We start from the raw sequence: 17,743 nt of genomic DNA, 5'->3' as shown, positions 1-17,743 counted from the left end.
TTTGCATAGTGTTTTATACAGTGGATAGACTGATTTTACCCTCATTCATTCTTCACTTATTGGATATTCAGGTGGCTGCATAAGTTGGCCAGGAAGGATTTTTTTTTTTTTTTTAACACTTTACAGCTGCAGGTAGAAACCCTTGGAATCAGGAACTCAGAGGGGCACTTCTTTATTGTTGAAACTCAGACCAGGCTCTGTGTTCCTGCCCTCCTGGCCAGTTCTTGATGGCAAGGCTATAAATGGCCTGGTACAAGCCTTCGCCCTGGAAACAGACCCCAGCCCCAGGGTGTGTGCATCAGACACACAGACTTCCCAGAGTCTCACCCTTCCCTTCCCTGCCCATACAGGGGTGGTAGGCTGAGACCAGTCAGGACAGGGCTGAGCATGCTTAGAGCAGGTGTGGGAGGAGCAGGATTCTGGGAGGCTTGCTTACACCTCACTCCCCAGAGGGGGACCTGCTCTGTGTAGATTCTAAAGATTAAAAAAAAAGAAGTTAAAACTTAATTTCCATGACTGTTAGGTTCTGTACAAAGCTTAAAATGAAAGCCTGTTTCGTCAGGGTGTACTCGGTGGGATATAGATCTGGGGGCCCTGGAAAACAGGAAGAAGAGCCAAGGGATTAGAAGCCAGCAGCTTTTGCCTTCAGGAAGGAAGCGCTTCCCAGTCTGGAAAGGTGCTGAGCTAAGTGAATGTTGATAGTCTTATGACAAAGGCATCTGGAGAGCTGAGACCTGAGCCAGGAAAGGACTCATCACATGGGTGTTGGACAGAGGAGCAGGCCGATCCAGCAGCAGTCTGTTCCTGGGACGGCACAGCTTGATCCTGCTGCTCTGACTCCCTGTCCCTGCTTGGGGGAAAGGTGGGAGGAGGGTGGGGAGCACACCTAAATGCTTTTGGTGGAGCACGCTCCCACACAAAGCTGCCCACACTGTAGACTCTCGGGTTAACAGATGCACATGGTACCAACCGCTCAGGCTGAAACACGGGTGTGTGCATGTCTGCATGCCGTCTGGTTCACAAACACTAGGGTTTCATGGGTGCAGGTTGCTGTGCTGTGCTTAGTCATTCAGTCATGTCTGACTCTGCGACTCCATGGGCTGTGTGTAGCCCGCCAGGCTCCTCTATCTATGGGGATTCTCCAGACAAGAATGCTGGAGTGCGTTGCCGTACCCTACTCCAGGGGATCTTCCCAACCCAGGGATCGAACCCAGGTCTCCCACATTGCAAGCGGATTCTTTACCTTCTGAGCCACCAGGGAAGTCCAGGAATACTGGAGTGGATAGCCTCTCCCTTCTCCAGGGAATCTTCCTGACCCAGGAATCGAACTGGGGTCTCCTGCATTGCAGACGGAGTCTTTACCAACCGAGCTGCCAGGGAAGCCCCTAGACACAGGTTACTCACCCACAAGTCCTCACATGATACATACAGGTCAAATGGAGCAGGAAGGTCCATCCTCACCGAGTAAGTTCCCGGGTAGAAGTCATCGGAGCACTAGCTCTGTACGGGGGTAAAGCTGGGGATCCTGAAAGCCACTCAGCTTGTCCCGACTGGGACCCCATGGACTGTAGCCCACCAGGCTCCTCTGTCCACGGGTTTCCCAGGCAAGAATACCGGAGTGGGTTGCCATTTCCTTCTCCAGGGGATCTTCCCAACCCAGGGATTGAACCTGCGTCTCTTAGGTCTCCTGCATTGGCAGGTGGGTTCTTTACCGCTAGCTAGTGCCACCTGGGAAGCCTAGGGGTCCAGAGCTGCTCTTAAACTGAAGGCTGTCTTTGAGGCCCAAGAATTCTAAGGGGAAAGATTGGCTGCCCCTCTGATGAACCTAAGCGGCTCCAGCTTCATGGGTCCTGAAAACAGGCCAAGGGCTCTGACATTTTCGTGCCTGTTGGAATCTCAGACTCCTGGCTCCTTGCTTGGAAAAGAGACTATTGTTTCTTTAGGATCCATCCCATCCAGGTCCAGAGGGTGCTTGGGCTCTTGGTGGCATCTGTTCTAGCTGTGCCAAGGAGAATGTGGCAGCCTCCAGAGGTGGAGAGCATTTTTCTTGGCAGAACACATGTGAATCAGATCTCTTGTACAAACCCAAGTTTCCAAAGCAGCAGCTACACAGGCGACATAGAAGCCACAGGCCTCTCCAGCACAGAGAACCGGCTAACTCAGCTCCATCGTAGTCCATTGACACCTCTTAGGGCCCTTCTGATTGAAGCAGTAGCCTATCAAGCCCTATTCTGGACTTGATATAATAAACCCCTTGATATAATAATAATAAACCCCTGTTCTGGGTTTGTTTGAAGAAAACCTCATACTGGACCCATCCCTGGCAACACAGTGGGGAAGGGCCCAGTAGGTGGAGCTGCTGCCCCTTCGCTGAGGTTAGCTCTCAGGGTGCTGGTGTTGAAAGCACCCAGTACTACATAGGTGCTTAGTAGGCATTTGGTTATTGGAGTTAATGCCATGTAAGTGAGCTCCTGTGAAAAAAGATGTTCTCCACCCCAGTCCCCTTCCTTCCCCGCCTCCCCTCTCCCCACCTTGAGATCGGTGTGGCCCCCAAGGGACTGGGCAGGAAAGGGCCTTCCGCTCACATTTCTGGTGAGGATCATGGAGGCAGCCTGTGTCGGCGTCCCAGGTGGTCCACCGATGGGTGGTTCCACTGAGACTGTGGGGGCTGCCCGTGTGCAGTTGTGTTCACAGCTTGCTCGCTCCCTGAGCTGCTGGCTGTGGGGCAGCGAGCAATGAGAGCTGCACTCCCCAGCAGGGGAGGCTGCAAGTAGGTGCAGACTGGCTCCGCCGACCCGTGGAGGCCAGCGAGGCCGGGCCTGCTGGGACTTGAGACAGGGAGGTGAGTGGGTGTCTGGTGCTGGCCTCCCTTCCTTCTCGAGCTCTCCCAGCGCCAGTTCACAGAGCCTCATGCACGCGGTGTCAGACAGGCGGGGGAAGCCTGGGTGGGAGTCCTGGCTCAGAGCCCCAGGTGAGCGGAGTCGAAGGCGGACCTGAAAGACCGTCTCGGGGCTGAGCCTGCAGCTTTCTTGTGCAGCTGTCTCCTGGGGTCAGAGGGTGCGCTCTCTTGCCAGCCAGGTCACGGGGCCTCCCTGCTGGCAGGGCTCCCGCCGCCCGGCTCCCTGGGTCTGTCTCAGCAGAACTGCAGGGAGGAGGCAGAGAGCAGCTATGGAACTCCAAGAGGCAGAGTTTCCTTCCCCAAGTCCAGTGCTTAGACTTAGGAGGTTCGAGAGGCTGCCGGTTCATGCTTCTGCTTGTTCTCCGTTCCTGACTTCTCTGGTCAGACGGAAAAAATCTCTGCTGCTTCTTCAGACTCCCTGTAAGGAATCTCCCTGTTCCTTATTTCCAGATGCATCATCAGTACTTTTGGGAAAGTGCAGTCTAACCTGTATCTCTCCTAACTGAAGGGGCTACCTCATTCTCCCTGCCATCAGTGGCCCTGGTAACGGCCATGGCCCTTCCCTCTCTGGTGCGAGGCGAGCTGACCAGGTGGGGTGGTGGTGCTGAGGGTAGTGATGGAGGCAGGTTCCAAACAGAGCCAGGGACCTACTGCTTCTCACCAAGAGGAGTTTATCGGGGGACTGCTCTTTGGGGTAGAGGGTGGAAAGGAAGCCCTTTCCTTTCCTCCTGTCGTCTGTCACCTGACGGCCAAGCCCAGATCATAAGTGTTAATGAATTGTGGTGCCCCGGAGGCAGCTGGGCAGCCCCCCCTGCCCTGAATCAGCCTGACTCATTTACAGCTCTCTCCCAGTTCCCCCAAAGGCTTCTCTCTGAGGTGACAAATATGGGGGGGGGGGTTGGTTTCAGGTTTCATGTTTTCATATTACTGGATGGAAAAAAAAAAAAAAGAAAAAACCTTTCCAAACCAAAAAACCAGCTTCTACAGCAGAAACATGTCCCGAGAGCACTGAAAATTTCCCCATCTTCTCTTCTCAGCTGCTCGGCGACATTGGGGCCAGTGACAGAGGGGTTAAGAGGAGGGGGTTGGAGCCAGGCTGCGTAGAGCATTGGGGACAGTCCCTTTAGGGGTGGCAGCACCTGCCTTCCTGCATAAAGACAGGGGAGGACCTATGCGGGGCCCTCTGCTTCTGGAGTCTGTGGCCAGCTGTGGATTGCCAGGGGACGCGGATGGGCAGGGGCTGGGGAAAGGGTGGCCCTCTTGCATTTCAAGCTAATTTGATCCCAGGGGGTTGGAGGGCAAGTGTCCCTCTCTCAGAGAGAGCTCTTGAGGTGGAGTGGTATGTGGGGAGATTTAGGGTCCATCTGGCACGTGGAGACTCCCCGGCACCACCCTGTCCTGCTACTGGCTGGTAGCGTTATAAACCATGACCACCCCTCCTCGACTGGGGCAGATGGCCTCCACGGCAGATGGAGACTAGGCCAGCAGTGACTGGATGAGCTTTGTAGTCTCAGTCTGGCCTCCCTGGCTAATAAGACAATCCAGAGGGGCAGTGGCAGGGGTGTGTGCATGTGTGTGTGTGTGTGTGTGTGTGTATGTGTTTAGGGGCTGGGGCTGGGGCCCTGGCCTTGTTGGGTCATGCTGGAGGAGAGGGAAAGAGGGAATCCCAGATGGAGCCAGTAGATGTTGGGGGCATTCCTAAGTTTGCCGTGTAGGGGTGGCAGGTTCTCAGGGTGGCCCTGACCCAGCCCACCTGCCTGGCCTCCTGAAGCTGCCCAGGTTAATTCTCGAGTGTTAGTTCTCAAATGAAGGCGATGGTCCTCCGCAGCAGGAGTCTCTGCTGCAGCTGGAGCCTGGTGGGCTGGGGCAGACCCCCCGCCAGGTCCCCAGAGCCCAGGGCCTGGGCAGCAGCAGCTCCTCCCAGAGGACGCGCCCGTTTATTATGCGCTCGGGCTCCCTCGCTGCGCAGGCAGGCAGCGGCCTTCATTAGCGCAGGAGCTGGGGTCTGTTTTGGCTGCCTCATCAGCATCAGTGAACTGCGTCCCTGCGAGATTTGATACAATTTAATTAACCTAATTAAAAGCTCTGATTGCAGAGATGATTGGGGTAGCGCCAGCAGCGACTGCATATTTATAATGAGCTGCAAGGTGTGGGACCGCAGCCAAACGCCACGCATCCTAATGAGCGGGAGCCGGGAGCCAGGGAGCGGGAGAGCGAACGTTTATTTTTGGCAACAATGCCCAGTTCCTCCCTGCCAGGGAGTCAGAGACCCAGGGAGCGGAGACGGACCTGCCCACTGAGCTCTTCGGCGCAAGGTGGGAGCAGAGCCGTGCACCCCACGTGCCCTGGTGCCTTTGGATGCCCACAGGAGCGCACAGTGCCCATGCTTTCTGCTGCAGAGTGGGGGGCTGGGGCCCCAGCAATGCACTTTTCCTGCTTCTCTCCATCTCTGGGATCATGAGCCGTGGTGTGAAGAAACGGCCCAGCAGAACGACCTTGATGTCAAGTCTTCTGGATCCCTGGGCTGTTCGCTTCCAACTTGTCGAGGAAGATCAGAGGCTGAAAAGCTGGGTGGGGAATCAGAAAAAGGGGTCTGAAAGTTCAAGAGACGCAGTTGAGGATCCTGGGCTTGGAACAGACCGGAGAAACAGGAGAGATGACCCTTCAACTCAACCCGGATCCCCGTCTCCTGACTTTCTTCTGAAAACCCTGCGCCCGACAGGGCCACCTCCCCTGGACCTCTCCTCTCTCACTGCCTCTGCTGGGGAGTCTTGGTTTGTCTGACTCAGCATTTCCGCTGTAAATCACATCTAATAATAACGAGAGTGAGAGCTGTGGTCGAGATGCTGTGGGTGAAGGGGGCACTGGTGGGAAGGGGTGTGCTGCCTAGGTGCAGAGGGGTGTCGAGAGGGGAGGCAACTCCGGGCTGGTGGGAGTGGGCACTGGGTTCGGGAAGTCACCACCAGAGGCCTGAGGGGTGGGGGAAGGAGGTGTGAGCCTCCCTCAACCCCTAGTCCTGGGGAGCTTGGGTATGTCATAAGCTCAGCCAGACTGCCCAGCCCCCCGAGTGCTCTGAGAGACGCCCGGACAAGATGAGATCTGTCCCCAGCCCACCTTGCAGAGCTGCAGCTGTTTAGCTCTCTTATCAATCTTCTCTGTGGGTTTAATCATCTCCTTGTCATCCTGCTGGGGCAGCCCTCCCCTTGCTGAAGCCTGGCTTTCCTCCCGTCCCCCTCCCCCAGATATAACCATCCTTTTCCACCTGACTTCCCTTGCAGGAGACAGAGGATGGGCCAGGGTGGCTTTGTCCCAGGTTTAGTCTTGGTGGGAGGGGCAGCAGTCCCAGTTTTTGCAAGGAGTCAGGAGGGAAGAGGGGTGGGTAGAGGAGAATCTATCCTAGCTGGGTACTTGTGATCTTTGACTTCACTCCTGGTGGGGTAGGTGGGGCTCAGGGGTGCACCACAAGGACCTTTAGTCCAGATCATGAAGATCCTGCGAAGTGTCCCTCCCTCCCTTCTTCCTCTCTTCTGCCAGCTTCTTAGGAGGTGCATCCACTCACGCCGTCTAGCCAGCCAGCTCTGGCCTCTTTTCCAGGGTTAGTCCTGTGGGGCCAGGCCCTGTGGAGCCGTGTGGGACTCCGGGACCCGTGGGCCGGAACCACGAGCCCACAGTTTTGCGTGCATCTTGGGAAAGAGGGTTCCCAGGAGTCAATGGAGCCTGTGTTGTGGTCCAGGCCGGGAGCCAGAGCGCAAGGGACTCTGGGGCCCATCCCCATGCTGACGTGCAAGATGACCTTCAGGGCAACTCTTGGGCCCTTCTCCACTTCCCTCTTTCTCCTCTCCAGAATATGTGGGGTATGGGAGGGGATGGGGGTGGCAGGGGTGGTGTGTGCAGCCCTCAGAGGGCACACGAGAAAGAGGTCCTTTCCTCCTCCACCTGCTCACCGCTCCCACCCCAGGCACTCTCAGTGCAAGTGGAAGGCTCTTTACTTCCCATGTCTCAGAAGTGGCTGGGAGGTCCTCAAGAGGTTGGGATTAGTCTGAGCATCAGGCGGCTTGTCCTCGAGGTGAGGGCTGAGAGGGTCCCTTCAGGAGGGGACCACAGATTCTGAAAGGGCCCTTGCTCCCTCCAGCATGAGGCTGGGCTCTGGAAGACAATGGTGTGTTGATGAGGCTTTGGTCCTGGGCTCACATGACCCAACGGGGGCGGGTGGACCGCACGTGGCCGAGCCGCCTGGGCTGACCTTTGGTTGCTGGCTGGGGAAGAGAGGAAGCCATGAAGCTCCCCTCCTACTCCATGCAGCCCGGGCGCCCTGCTCCCCACAGCCGGGAGCTGCCTTCTGGGCACACGTGATCTCTTCATCTACCTTCTTTGGGCCTTTCCCCTCCCCCCTGCTCTGTGTGTGCATAAATTGTGTGTGAACATGTGTGTCCATGTGAGTGTGAGCAAGGAGGCTCCCAGAGGATGAAGGACAGTGAGGGAAGAAGCGTCCTTCATAGGGATGAAGTTTTCCCCATCGTGGGGACACCAGCAGAGTAGGACCAAGGTGTGTGTGTGTGTATTTGCCCACGTGTGTTCGTGGGCACAGGGGGTGCATGTGCGGGCATGTAGAGGCCAAGGCCTCTACCCTGCCTTGTCCTGTGACCTATGCCCTCCTCCAGTGAGAGTGGGGGAAGTCTAGGTCAGCACTTTCCAGCTGGGGCTGGAGCCACACTCCCCCACCCTCTGGCACTGGGCCAGAGTGTTACTTTCACAAGGAAAAAGGAAGACTTTGGGGGGATAGTGTAATTATTGTAATCAATTGAATTAGCCAAAAATTATCATTCAGTTAGGAGGCAAGGTGTGTGCGTGCGCGTGCACGCACACACACACACCCCCACACAATGAGTTACACACAAGACATGTTTACACAGATGGAAAGTCAAGATATATAGAGAGGTAGATAGGGATATACGCACACTTAATGATTCTTTTTTTTTTTTTTTTCTTTTGAGAAGCTAGGGAAAGGTCCTAACGCATTTTCTTTTCTTTAAAAAATTTTTAAAGGACTTCCCTGGTGGTCCAGGGGTTGAGACTCTGCCTTTCAGTACTGGGGGGGGCGGGCGGGGTGGGGGGTGGTTGCTGGTTCGATCCCTGGTCAGGGAATTGGGATCCCACATACTGTGAGGCAATTAAGCCCGCATGCCACATCTGGAGGGAAGCCTGGGCACCACAACCAGGACTTGATGCAGCCAAATAAATAAATGTCAAAAAAATATTAAAAAAAATATTTTATATTGGAATGTAGTCGATTTACAATGCTGTGTTAGTTTCATGTGATTGGCAAAGTCATTTAGTTATATTCTTACATCTATTCTTTTTCCTCATAGGTTATTATAGAGTATTGCGTGTAGCTCTTTGTGCTATATAGTAGGTCCTTGTTGATTATCTATTTTATATAGATAGTCTTTTGTATGTTAATTCCAGCCTCCTAATTTATCTCTCTCTCACAGCTATGATTCTTGAAGGCGGTTATCCATTCTGCCTCTTCTTCCTCACCAAGGTGGATACAGCCAAGCAGGTTATCTGAAGAGAAACTTGAAGTCCCCAGGGGGTTGAGAACTGGGGCCTCTGAAATGGGGCAAGCCAGGACAAATGACACGCTACGGAAGTTGGAAAGCGAGTCCACGGTCTGACTTTGTCACGCAATTTATTACAAACATTACATGGAGATGTTTTACCACATTCTTTGTTGGGAGCCTCATCCAAGTCTGACTCTAAGGCTAATCTACACCAATACCCCTTGGTGGCCCAGGGGGTATGTAGAGGGAAGTTAAATTCCCAGATCTGGGATAAGGTGGGGGTAGGGTACCCAGACACTGGCATGGGGAGGCCCGTGGGTGACAAGGGACCAGCATGGGCACCCTGAACCTCTCAAATGGATAGCTTTGAGTGTTTGGATTAAGGGGTGTTTCTGGATGCTCTTACCCCTCCCCCCTCTGTTTTTTTCTTTGCCTCTTCCATCCCACCCCCATATAGTCCTGTTGACCCCACTGGATGCTGGGGACACAGTATGGGAATGGTCCTCAGCACTGAAGCAGAAAGAGGGCCTGGAGGGCAGGGATGGAGGCTGGGACTGAGACAGAGGCTGCAGCTGGGATCTGGACTGGAAGCTGAGCTCAGTGTGGACCCCGGTGGGGGCTGTTGGAGGTTGGGTTGCAGGGTGTCTGTCTTAGTCTTGACATGATTCTGAGGAGCCTGTTTTTGGAGTCCAAGGCAGGTGTTCTCCTCCAGTGAAGAGCATGTTTGACGTCTGCTCACCCCTTGGAGGGGCGGGACAGGTCCCCTCCCCCTGCTCCCCTCGGCTGAGCAGAGTCATACATCACCAAGGGGCCGGGCTCCCTAGATGTATTGCCCTAATACGTCGCTATAGCAACCCCACTCTAATCCTGCATTATTCTAATGTGGTCCCCCTCCCCACTGTGATGTATAGCTTGGGTCTTGGAGCTATGAGGCACCTTCTCCGAGTCTGCTCCAAGTACCCCAGGGATGAGTGGGTCCGAGGCTGGCTCGGCTTCCCTGGGTCCAGTCTTGCTTCTCCTCACCCTGCGCATGTGATCCTTTTGTGAGCTGGGGTGCGGAGGTGGGCTCTGGCCTGGCGGCCCACCCGTCCGCCTGCCCAGGGAGGGCAAGCGGCAGGCTGTGTGTCCTGGCCCTGGCACACGAGCGCTTGACGCACCGACCCACGCCAGCCTGCCCAGCCTGGGGACCTGAGGCCTTGGGGTTGGGGGCCAGGGCGGGACAATGGCCACATTCCGGCTGCCAGCCACAGGCCCCCATTGTTCCTGTGGACACTGCCCACTTGAGGGCCTCGGTTCTGGCCCTCACCCCGCTTGGGGCGTAGGATGCGCCCTGGACCACTCCCCCGGGGACCATAGAGGGGTGATTCATGGGGTGACCAGGGCATAGCAAGCCCCAGCTGTGCCCGGATTCTGGGGGGTGGGAGGGGGAGGTGACTGAGGGTTGTTTGTGTCAGGAGAGGGCGGGGCTGAATAGCCAGAGGACTCGGGGCTGTGGACACCGACCACGTCATTTCATACTCCCCCTCGTGTGTGGGCTGCTCAGACAGGCTCCATTGTCCGAAGGGCAGGCCCACCCAGGCCGGAAGGGAAGTGAGGATGCAGAGGGGTCACCTCAGAGTGGGGAGGACCCAGGACACCCCCACCCCCACCCCAACTGCACTGGGATCCAGAGAACGGCAGGGACTTAGTCAAGATCACACAGCTTGGTGGGGACAGGCCTGGGTCGAGAATATTCCCTAGACCTATCTGGTGCTGAGATGCTGCTGCTGTTTCTGGTAGAAAAACAGACCCAGTGGTGATCTTCAGCCTTGCCGGAAGTTATACCCACAAGCTCCTTCCTCTCCCTCACTTGCTTTGAAATTCCTCTAGTTCAGGTCAGTACCTGGCATCCCTGGAATGAGAATTTGGAGCTAAGGGGAGTCCTAGGGCCATGCAAAGGCCATACTGCCTCCATCTTCTGTAGGGCCATGAAGAAATGAGTGGGGCATGGAGGTTGCCAGCACTCTGACACACAAGGTCCCTCGATGTAACAATAGACTTCATTGTTTCCTCCCAGTCGGTGATCTCACTTGGGCTCTCACATGCCTACTCTATATGACTGAGAGGTGGGGAAGGAAGAGGCTAGCTTAGGAGCGTTTTAAGAACAGGGGGACTGGTCTTATTTACCTCCATGTTCCTACTTCTCAACATGGGACCTGTTAAACTGGATGACTGGATGAGAGGATGGATGGGGAGTGGTTGGGTGTGAGTGGAGAGTGGGTAGCTGAAGAGGTGATCAAGGGTTGCATGGATGAGTGGATGGGTAGGTAGACAGATGAATGGATGGTTGCCTGGGTGCACGGGTGGCTGGCGAGTGGGTGAATGGATGGATGCAGGATGGATGGGTGGGTAAGCGAGGGAATGATTCATTTTATATACTGAGGTCCAGAGATGACAAGTGACCCTCCTTGGGTCATCCTAAAGATAAACAGTGGAGTGAAGTCTGGAGCCAGGTACCTGGCCCCTGACTTTGAGGCTGGGACGCCCTGGGTCATGGTTTGGTGGTCAATCTCTGGGCAGGGCTGCAGTGGAAGCAGGAGTTGGGACCTAAGGGAATCTGTAGTTGTGTTAGTGCCCTGAAAGGTGGCTTCCCAGAGTCTAGCAGCCTTGACCCTGAGTTGAATCTTCTGTGTTGGGATCAGGTATGTAGAAGGGTTCTGAGCTGGGCAGGAAGATGTTTGAAGTTTCAGGAAGGCGGAACTGGTGGAGTCTGAGGGCATTGGGGCTGAGTTGTTTTACCTCTTAGGGATCAGGCCCTGAGTTAGAAGCCCCAGAGGCAACTCCCAACTCATTCTTCATGACCTAGCTTAGTGGTACCAGTGTCTATGGGGTCTTCCCTGACCCTCTGGGTGCTCTCTCCCCAAAACCCAGCACAACGCCTTAGTACATAGAAGGGGCTCAGAGTACATCACCAGGGTGATGACACAAAGAATCAGAAGGGGGGAACAAGCTAGGAGACTGCATCTGCCACTGATTTTCTGGGTCATTTTGGACAAGTGCCTCAACCTCTTTGGGTCTGTTTCTTCTTCTATGGTTGGGGAGTGGAGAGGTTGAACTTTTCTTCCCAGGATGGCTCTGAGAATGAAGAAAAATAATTCTGGGGAGGGGGGAGAAGAAGCACTAAGCATTATTTTTCTGCACTACTTCAGCCCTAGCAATAACATGATAATATATATTGTACATATAAAATTGATTTTGTAGCTAACATTTAACGTGCACTTACACTGTGCCGGGCTCTCATTCTAAGTGTTTATGTATATCATCTCTCCTCTAGTTCTCACAACAATCCTACCAGGCAGGTACTGTCGTCTTCTTCTTTTGACATGCGAGGAGACCGAGGTAGGGAGAGCATGTGTAGCTTGCCCAAGGTCCCATGGGCAGTAGGTGGTGCGGCCAGGATAGAAATCTGGACAGACACCAAGGCCCACATTCTCAGCCACCATATGCATGTCATCTGTCAGCGCGCAGTGCTCTGAACGGACACACGAGAGGCTTCCCGACGTTCTTGCTGATTCTAGGCGGCTCATCCAACTTCCCTGAGCCTTATGGGATTTGCCTGTTGCACAGGTGAAGAGGGTGACAGATCCCAGCCAGCTAACTCCAAAACCCATGGTCCCCACTTCTCCCCTGGTTCAGTCCTGAGTTCTGGAACTCCCTCTGCTTTGGGCAGACCCCCCATGCAGTGGACGCTGCTGCTCACCTCAGCAGGGAGTCTAAAAACAACATATACCTGTCATTGTTGATGTTCATATATCTGAGCATCAGATAAAATGGGTTTTCTTCTAGGCCTTATAATTAACTAGTCTTGCTGCCTTGGATAGGTCACTCAAACTCTCTGGGCAACACTTTTCTCATCTGCAAAATAGCAATAGTTAATGTGAGATAACGAAAACAAAGCACAAAGTCAGTGCTTGGGTAAGTGTTAAGTCAGAGTGCCTTAGACAGAGTGGGAGTGTGGTAAAAGTTTACATTTTGGTTGTCCTCCTCGCTCACTTGCTTTTGTATGATGCGCTGCTCAGGTCCCACATTAAAACAGCTTTCACTCATCCATCACCTACTTATGCTGAGCACTCTGTGTACATCATGCCCCTTAATCCTTGAAGTAACTATGTGAGGTAGGGACTGCCATCACCACCGTATCAGGAAACAGGCCCAGAAAGGGTAAGGAGCTGGCCTAAAGTCACACAGCTGATGAGAGGTGAAGCCAGGTTTGCACCCAGATCTGTCTGGGTACAGACAGATGTGTGTGTCACACGTTCCACTCTCGGCCTCTCCTGAGACATGGAGAGCATCCCCAGGGACTTTGATGACACTGGGGAAAGGCAGGTGACCTACAGTGGCAGGAGGGGGCCCTGCTGGAAGGCCAGGTCTGTCCATGAGCTGCTGGGGTCAACCCTAGCAGCTTCTGTGAGGGCACTCCCTCCTCCCCGGGCTGGCCAGCCCCTGGGAGAGGCCGAGGATGGTGACAACTTCCCACCCTAAGCAGGGATGGCGGCTGCAGCGCAGGGTCCAGGTCTGCTCCTGCTCAGAGCTGAATAATCTGGAGCCTTTGAAGAAGGATTTCTGAAAAGCCATCAGGAGTGAATCATTGACTTAGGGAGGCGATGAATCAAAGGGGAGTTCATAAAACGGCAAATGAATCGGGTGTGTGAACGACGAGGCACTGCTATTCCCCAGAACCCTCCGGGGACAAGAGAGCCGAGAGAAAAGAAATAAAAATAACACGGGGCCTTACGCCTGCTCCAAACCCCAGTCAGCCCCTCCTTTCACATGGAAAGACAGAGGGGGACAGAGGGATGAGACCCACTGGTGGGTGAAGTGGGGCTAGAGAGAGGCTCTCCGGGCACGTTCGGCTCCCTGGTCCAGGCTGTGGGTGCAATTAGCAAACGCCTTTCCCCCTTCTTTCCAGGAGCCCTCACAAGAAAGAACACTGATTTTGACGAACACCCAAAATAATGTGAGATCAGGCACCATGCATTATGCATGAGGTCTGATTTAACATGAACATTATTTCTTGTGTACGAGACCATATGCCTCCGTGCTGTCTCTGCAGCCTAATAATACCCAGACCCACCCTGGTCAGGCTCAGCCAGAGACATGTCCACTGGGGGTGTGTGCGTAGGGGGGGGAGCGCTGAAGCAGAGTCCTCCTGGTACTTGGCTCTTCTGAGCGGAGCCCATTCAGATGTCCTGGAGGTGGGTGGGAGATAGGTCGTGCCCCTGGAGAAACACCAAGGAGCTGGGGGTGGGTGTGTGAAAGTGCCAGTGTGTGTCTGTGTGTGTGTGTGAAAGAGAGAGAGAGAAAGAGAAAGATCAAGAGCCCATGACTACGAGATGCTGGGTTCATGGCGTGGCGATGGGGGACATGTGTTTAGCACAAGAGGGCCGACGGCAGGAACAGATAGATCTAATTGCTGTGTGTGTTTGTATATATACACGCATATGTATGTGTGGGGGTGTGTGTTTAAAAAATAAGATCACACATACATACAAACACACAGCCTAACTTTAATTATCTGAAGGGAGCAGGCGAGATCTGGGAGGAGTTGGGAACAATGATGGGCAGGGATGTGTCTGGAAAGCAGCTTGTGGGGTGAGTGTTTGAAAATCCTGAGAGGAGGGGACCCTGGCAAGGGATGGAAAGGAGGCTGCGTGTGTTAAATCAAATAAGCACAGGCACAGGTACCCAGCACCTCTGGAGAGCTCAGTGTTAAAGGCCTTGAAGCTGGCATCGGACAGCCAGACGGTGGTAGGGATGTGCCTACGAGTGTCAGCTTGTGCGTGAGTGAGCAAGCTGGCAGAGTGTGCATTAGGGTTTTAGCTGGTTGAGAGGAGAAGTGGTGGTGATGGGTGTGAGTGGGGCAGAAGCAGAGGAGGTAGCCGTGATGGAGAGTTTCTGAGAATGGCTGGAGGCACAGGCTGGGTGGAAGATGGAGAAGGAAGGGTCATGGGCAAGCCTGTGTGTGTGTGAAGCCAGATGGCTTCCTTCGAAGGCTCAGGTTGCCTCTGCTCTACCTGGCACCCCTCAGCGTGTAGCCAACTTAATGCTGATTTTGGGGTATGCTCAGTCGTGAGGTGGCCCTGGCGACTGCTGCCACGTCCCAGCTCAGGGACCAATAGAGGGCAGTCCTTCCACACGGAGGCCTCCCAAGTGGCAAGGGGAGCCTTGAAGGAGGGCAAATACTAACTCCAGGGCCTTCCCACATGCTGGGCAGGGACACATCGATGGCTCCTCTGGTCCCTAAGCCAGAAAACCCTGATGAATCCCCTTTGCTAAGCTTAGGGGGAACCTCCAGGCCAGGTAACTAACTTCCTCTTTCTCCTCTCCCTGCTCAGGTGGGTCTCCTTTCTGGAGCTCAAGCCCTGCTGGCGAAAGCCTGGGCCTGGACATGTCACGGGGGGCTTGACCCTCCCCCATGTTGGCCCAGAGCCTCTTCGGAGGAGAACTGATTCTAAAGAGCCCTAAGTGGGCAGTTGCAGTTGGGGGTCAGCTAGTCCTGTGGACCCCTAGTGGAGTCCTGGGGTCAAAAGATGATGGCACAGGTTCTAAGCTATGCAACATAGAAGCCAGTGCAAACTCCTGGGGCAAGTGGTAGTGGGGAATACAGGCATCCCTGAAATTCAGGGGCGGGCACCTTCCGAATCTGCCTTGATGACCCCAGGCAACCACAGTGGCCACCTTTCTTCTTTGCATTTTAGCCAACTCCCACCTTGCAAATATTCTCCCAGCTCAAAGCAATGGCAGTGTAGCATGGACTTTCTTCCCCCGCTCCTATCTCTGGGAGCAGCTATGGATTTATAGGCACAGGAGCACCCGTGCACCTTCACACACCAACACCCATAGGTTCCTGTGGGGAGAGGGAGGCTCTCTTTATCTACCAGAATCGGTGGCCATCTGATCTCTGAAAAGAATTTTGTTCTGGTGAGAAGAGGAGGAAGATGGGATGAGAAAATCCCAAATCTGCTGGGGAAAGTTTGGGCTTCGTGGGAGGTCAATGCTAGGGACATCTGGCTCTCTTGAACAAAGGGAAGTTTGGAGCTCTCAGGAGTGAGCAGGTAGACCCCCATATACATGGGCTGGAAAAACCGAGGTCAAGCTCACAGCTGACTGCCATTTCTAAACTCTATTCTACCTGGGGAGTAAGACTCCAGGGAAAGATATTGCTCCGTAGGTCCTGTGGTTTCCTTTTTATACTGTCAGACATGTTGTGGTTCCTACCATCAGCCCAGGCTGGAGACTGGGGGAAGGAGCCCCCTGGGGCCTTCTGGGACCGAGGGGTGGGTCAGCGCGTAGCTGTCCCAGGCTGGTGTCTCATTAAGCAAAATCGCCGCCAAATGGAAGATTTTCTTCCATCCCCTTTCCCACTTTTCCCCCTCTTTTTGTTCTACTCCTCAGCTGCTGTTGGATCTTGGGGGACCGCATTGTTTGGTTGTTTTGGAGTTGACTTGCTTAAATAATAAATCCACCCTCTTGGATCGGATTAAGCAGACAATTAGGAAATCAATCAATCAATTGGTGTCAGCTGCAGGCAAAGGCCAGAGAAGAGCCCCCCGTGGTCCCGGCCGCACTTTCCAACCTCCAAACCTGCTGCGGCTCAGGCGGCAGGGAGCTCTGAGCTATGTTGGCTTCCATTTCAGGGCCTTGAGGCTGGGACGAATCCAGGAAGGAAGGAACAAGGAGGGAGTGTGGGGGAGCATGCGATTCCTTCAAAGTTGGAGATGAGAGGCCTAGGTGGGGTGGCCAGCGGCTCCTGGTTATGTTGTCACCCCACCGGCAGGTAAAGTTTCTAACCCCCCTTGTAAAAAGCCTGGGGAGGCTCCCTGGCTTGCCGATTTGGGAAATGGAATGGTTGGGACACGGGTGCCAACGCAGGGCTAATTGCTTACTAGGCTGGACCGAAGGTGTAAGGGGGAAAAGAAACAACCTGTGAGAGGCTGAGCCTGTGAAAACCATGGTGGCCTCTGTACTTGGAGGGACAACTCTCCCGAGACTGACCGGAGCAGAGCTCTGGGTGTCTCCAGGAACCCGCAGCATCGAACAAGTCATCCTGAGACCCAAGCCTGCCAGAGACAGCCAACTTGGGGGCCTGGGAACCCCTCTCTGGGCACCCAAGATTCTGTCGGCTAGAGCCAAGGCCTCTCACAGACCTGGGCTTTGACAGCTTCCCCGGCACGAGGAAACCACACACACACCCTTGCTAGGGACACAGTTTTCTCCCCCGGCGAGCAATTGCGCCTTCAAGCTTTGTCTCCACCAAGAGTAAGATAAACCTCACGTGGTTTCTCTTAAGATGGGAAAAGAACCGCATCTACGGAGGAAACAGGAAGAGCTGTTTTATTAGTATTTTTAAGAGGAGTTGTTTTAAAGGAGAAAGGATCTTCGCTGGGACACAGACAGTCAGGGGCTTTGCCTCTGGAGCCCGGAGCTGCCTTCACCATCCTGACTCTGGGGAAGGGGGCCATGCTGTGCTGAAGGCTCGACAGGGGGATGTCTGAGCATTGCTGCTTCTCTTCCCAGGTCATGAGTGCACGGCCCTGGAGTCCTCCATAGGCAGAGGCAACCACTCCCTGAGGAGTGGGGGGGTGGGGGTTCCCTTGGGGACCCAGCCCTGGAGAGGAGATGCTGGGACTTTCCGGTGGCACAGATGTTCTTGCCCCCACTCCTCCCCGAGAGAAGTTGGGGCAGGTCGTTTGCCTGTAGAGAGGGAGTACTGGTTTTGCTCAAACAAACACATTGGAGTCCCTCCCCAGGCCATTCAACTCCTGCAGGCCCCTGTCTGAGCTGCTAGGGCTCTCAGTGGATCCGGGCAGGTTTGGGTACCATTTGTTTGAAGGTGGAACACCAGCTGGGGTGATCTGGTGGGGCCTGACTCGCTTCCACCTGCCCCAAGACTTGGAATGATGAAGTTGGCCTGGGCTCCACCCAGGAAGTGCAAAGTGAAGTCAAAGTCAGGGGTGGGTGTGTGTATCGGGGGAATGTAAATATAGAGATGCCTGGCTGGTGGGCCAGGTAGAGAGAGGCAGGCTTCTTCCTTGGCTCAGCAGGGCAGTTGAGTTTTGCCTGAGGAATGGTTGATCCGAATTCGGTGCACTGTCTGCAGTGTCTTATGCCCTGGTCAGATCCCAAGATGGTCTGTTTATGGGAGGGGGATATGAGGTGGCTTCATCTTCCCTAACCTCACTCATCTGAGGCAGGGGCCCAAGTGGTGCTCAGGTAACAAGCTGCCCTGATACTGGCCTGCAAG

Source organism: Muntiacus reevesi, chromosome 1, assembly GCF_963930625.1.
Source record: "Muntiacus reevesi chromosome 1, mMunRee1.1, whole genome shotgun sequence".
NCBI classification, from domain to species: domain Eukaryota; kingdom Metazoa; phylum Chordata; class Mammalia; order Artiodactyla; family Cervidae; genus Muntiacus; species Muntiacus reevesi.
This window is presented reverse-complemented; position numbering follows the sequence as displayed.